The sequence below is a fragment of the Scylla paramamosain genome, chromosome 39 (assembly GCF_035594125.1).
Source record: "Scylla paramamosain isolate STU-SP2022 chromosome 39, ASM3559412v1, whole genome shotgun sequence".
Taxonomy (NCBI): Eukaryota; Metazoa; Arthropoda; class Malacostraca; order Decapoda; family Portunidae; genus Scylla; species Scylla paramamosain.
In genome coordinates this window covers 6,342,501-6,347,500 of record NC_087189.1, presented here as the reverse complement: position 1 = coordinate 6,347,500, position 5,000 = coordinate 6,342,501, and the positions used below count along the sequence as shown (strand labels likewise).

The 5,000-nt window shown below is 40.3% G+C and overlaps 1 protein-coding gene across 7 annotated transcripts in view; it reads right to left on the bottom strand.

Moving 5' to 3' along the window:
* Nucleotides 1–5,000, bottom strand: part of LOC135092127 (serine/threonine-protein kinase OSR1-like) — a 160,978-nt gene that overhangs the window by 110,839 nt on the left and 45,139 nt on the right. The gene's annotated exons all lie outside the window — the stretch shown is intronic.

Sequence of the window (5,000 nt, the reverse complement as noted above, 5' to 3'; positions counted from 1 at the left end):
ATATTAAAATGAAAATGAATAATACTTGGTGATGACCGGACTGGGGAAAAAATGGACATAAAAACGACCATTAATAGAAAAAAAAAGCATAATACGACCATAAAAAGGAAGCCATCATTAAACAAACAAATAAAAAACAAAACAAAACAAATATCGTTTGCAAAAAAAAAAAAAAAACATTGATATCGCTGGAACCATTCAACTGAAAATACATGAATGGATGACGAAGTGGTAAAAAAAAAGGTTGTGTGTTATGCAAGACCATTAAATGTCAGATGTCCGATGTAATAAGCAGAAAATTGAAATAGACGTAGATAAAATCATAAGAAAAAAGATATTTACATGTTAAACTAGAAGCTTGAGTATGAAAACAACAGAGAGAGAGAGAGAGAGAGAGAGAGAGAGAGAGAGAGAGAGAGAGAGAGAGAGAGAGAGAGAGAGAGAGAGAGTGTCAGTGAGCAGAAAATGTAGCTGACATGATAGAAAACGAACGCTTTTAATGAGGGACCAAAGATTACACATCACTATTCAAGGATTGCCATAGAAACCAATCAATACAGTTGACAGGTTAAAGAGGAAAGGCACATGTGTTCATTAGGGAGATCATTACGCACCTGACCAATCAAAGGGATCAATCGACAGGCGTTATAGTGACTCGTTAAATTACATGTTACGAAAGTATTCTGAAATAAATTATCTTCTTTCTTCTTTCTTTATTAGGAGTTAGGTGAGGGAAAAGGAGGAGGTTTGACAGGAGAAGAACAGTGAGAATCATGAAGGAAAGTAGAAGATTAAAATTTGCGGGCGGCCCACGATGCTATTTTTTAAGTGCTTTTTCAGGTAGTCTTCTGAAATAAATTATGAAGTTAAAATAAAGAGAAATACCCACATTAGCTTTGGCAACGCGTTGATTAGAAGATACCATATAGGTGATTTATTAAGATTATCGATATTTGTATTACAAACTATAAATAAATAAATAAACAAATAAATAAGTAAATAAGTAAATATGTAGCAATTGCAAAAGTATGAAAGTACTGTTGCAACGTTTTATTCAAGCTTTTCAATGACAGCTTAGTTTTATAAGCTTAATGTGTGTGTGTGTGTGTGTGTGTGTGTGTGTGTGTGTTCAGTGGTTGTTGTTGTTGCTGTTGTTGTTGTTGTTAATAAAAAGGAGGTGGGCGCTGGTATAACATAGAGGAGAAGACGGAGTACAATAAAATCTTCATCTACCTTCCTTTAATTTTCTCCTTCCTCCTATTTTTCCCTTTCCTCCATTTCCTTTTCGATTATGTGAACCCTTTCCCTCCTCCTCCTCCTCCTCCGTCTTTTCATACTCCTTCCTTTTCTTCTTCACCCTTTTCCTTCTCCTCCTTCCTCTTCTTTTCCTCCCCCTCCCTCGTCTCCCCACTTTCCTCACCCCTCTCCTCCACCACCACCACCAGTATCACTAAATCAAGGGCTGCTAAACAGAAAAATAAATAAAATGAAAAAGCAAATTAAAAGTACAAAAGAAGGTACATTTTAGTGTTGGAGGAGCACGGCGAGGAGGAGGAGGAGTAGGGCGAGGAGGAGGAGGAGGAGGAGGAGGAGGAGGATAGGGGGGAAAGGAAGAGGAAGAAGAGGCATGCTGAAAATACCACGTGTGTGAAATTTTAATGAACTTTCAGCCCTCCTCCTCTTCCTCCTTTTCCTTCTTGCTCTTTTCCACCAATTTTTTCTCCTCTTCCCTTCCTCCTCCTTCCTCCCTTCCTTCCCTCCCTCCCCTATCGCTACTCCTTCACTACACGCACTACACATTGCCACAACAAACATCTCTACCCTCCCACACACAGTATATAGTAGTAGTAGTAGTAGTAGTAAGTTGCACTTTTCGCTTCTCTCATTTTGTACCTTTCTCATCTAAACTAGCCAGTGTTGAGTAGTGTAGTTCAAATGAGCAGTCTAGTTAGGCCAAAAGATCTGTGGGTGTGTGTCAATTACTTCTGTTCCTTACTACACCTTCACCACCACCACCACCTTCTCCATTTCATCACAACATGCGGAAGAACCCTGAACATTTCACTGCCATGGTCATCGTATAACAACATTGCGGGCACTGTAAAAGAAGAAAACTATTTGCATGGACACAGAAAAGATGGAACATATTATTAATATCACATTTTTTAACCTACAGGACAACGCATGTAAGATGTCATGGAAAAAATGTCTAAAAACTGTACACGACTGAAAAGTATTTTGTAGCAGTTAAACGGTTAATGGCGGCAAAACTTAATTAAATTACTCCCGAATATTTTGGCGGAATTTTGAGGCTTGCGGTGGCATCTGGCGGAGCTTTCTGGGCCCGTTAAGTTAATAGTGGCAGTAACAGTGACAGATCTATTACGCTACCATAAAAATTTCCAGGTAACATATCCACACTACTTGGTATTCCTTCCCGACACGGCTGAAGTGAGTCCAGGGTTCACTCTTCACCTCCTCAAGACCTGTATTAATAAACGCTTTGCTCTCTCACCACGTCTATTTTCAAAGGCCACAGACATGATCAGTCGGGTTCTCACGAGTGTTCTTCCTGTTAATAATGTAGAAATTTTGTTAATCTGTCTCCAGAACCGTAAAAAAAAACACCATTAAAACCTGTGCAACTTCAACTAGAGCCTTTGGAAGCTAGTGGAGGTGCGGGGCAGGAGTGTTCAAGAATGTGGTCCTGAATCAGATAATGTGGCTTTAAACAGACAGCTACGTGAGATCAACAGGTGTTCCCATTTGTTCTTCTTTTGTGTCCCTTTGTGCTTTCCTTTCCTCTCATCTCACTTCATTCTCCTACGTCTTCTCCATTATGTTACCTTCTTCCTCCTCCTCCTCCTCCTCCATTATCACTTTAGCAAGGGTTCTTAGAAATATATATTGAATAAAAAGAAAGAAAGAATCGAGTAACTTGGACAGACGTCCGTGGTGGTAGAGAGGGAGCCCAATCGAACACAAAGGAAGACCAAACAGCAGCGCGACCAAACAGTGCTCGCAATGTTGTTATAAGATGACCATAGCAGTGAACGAACAAACGCACGCACGCACGCACGCACGCAAGCACGCAAACTCAGAGAAAGAGAGAGAGAGAGAGAGAGAGAGAGAGAGAATGAGGGGAGGGGGGAGGGTTAAGTGTGTCTATGCTATAAGGTGGTGGTGGTGGTGGTGAAGGTGTAGTAAGGAACAGAAGTAATTGACACACACCCACAGATCTAATGCTATGGGCATTAGTTTACGTAATACGCTAAGCAGTAGTGGACATAGTAGTAGTAGTAGTGTAGCGATAGTGGTCGGCGTCGTCGTAATAGTAGTAGCAGTAGTAGTAGTAGTAGTAGTAGTAGTAGTAGTAGTAGTAGTAGTAGTAGTAGTAGTAGTAGTAGTAGTCGCAGCAATGATAATAGAATTATAAAAACAATAATATATATATATATATATATATATATATATATATATATATATATATATATATATATATATATATATATATATATATATATATATATATATATATATATATATATATATATATATATATATATATAAATAATAACAATAATATAAATAAAGTAAAAGTGGCGTGTCGCGGCCTTCACACACACGAGGGGTAGTGTTCACCTCGCAACACACGCCACCAACACACGCCCGTCGGAACAGATTGCCATCATGTGTGCTGAGGTGCTGCGAGTGCCGCGAGTCACGGCAGACGGTGGTGATGGTGCTGTGGTGCCTCAAAGGATCTCATCCTGCAACGCTTCTGCTCCGCATCCTAACTACTTTCAAAAGGCTCTCATTGAAGTTACACTGGTTTTTAATTCTTATGAATGTTTTCATTGTTCTAATGACAGATTAACAGAATTTCTACATTATCAACAGAACATCTCTGTGGCCTTTGAAAACAGTCGTGGTGAGAGAGCAAAGCGTTTCTAAATACAAGCCAAAGTCGCCACTCTCACCCGTGACGGACTGGCTGCCTCACGTGGACGGAGGCAAGACCAAGAAATTCGTTTCCCATGTCAGCTTGAAAGATGGAAAAGGAAATACGCAGGGAGAGGAAAATGTCGGCGGCAGCGACACACTCATGAGTGAAGGTAATGAACCTGAAGGATTGGCTGCGAGGGGGGAGCTGGACGGTAAGATTTCTTGGGTTGGAAGAACGTATGTATGTATTCTGAAGCATTACGTAAAACTGGAAACGACAGCAAAGAGTGAAGCGGTAGATGCCACGGTGGATTTCCTGGCGGTTCAATGCTCAGTATTGAAAATGTAACAAATGGAATATTGGCATGAAAAGGCAGCTTTATATCAGAGATGAATGACCTTAAGGCTGATATGACTCGCCTGCAGCAAGACATGGATTGTTTTGAGGCCTCGAACACCACATAAACAAAAAAATTATAACAAAACATTAACAAAAATAGACACGAGTGAAACTACAAACAACAAAATATTAGAAATTAAGAGTTAAAATACAAATATTCATTAAATTTAATACAAGGATGTATTATCTTACAAGTTTACATAAGAAAACACTATTCTTGTTTACATCTAGACCTTAGAAAAAAAAAATTCGTCACTTAGGAGGCAGGGAGGAAAGAAACGAGGACAAGGACGAGGAGAAATTAATGAGACAGCAGGAGAATTACAACGAACAGGAAATGCAGAAACCCCATGTCGATCATTTGATTTCGACGTAAGAAGAGGAAGACCTGCATGGGAAGGACATGAAAGACAGCAGCGGCGGAAGGAAAGCTGTGGCGGGGGCTGAAGAATGCAGGGAGGACAAGGAGAGTCTGCTACACTGCACGACGAAGAAGGGGACGAGGAACTGAAGAGCTCGATGTCCTTGAGCACCCTGGGACATGGGGCCATATTGTGAGACACTTCTGCGCCGCACCTCCACTACATTCCAAAGGCTCCAGTTGAGGTGATACGGGTTTTTAAGGATGTTTTTATGGTTCTAGTAACAGAATAAC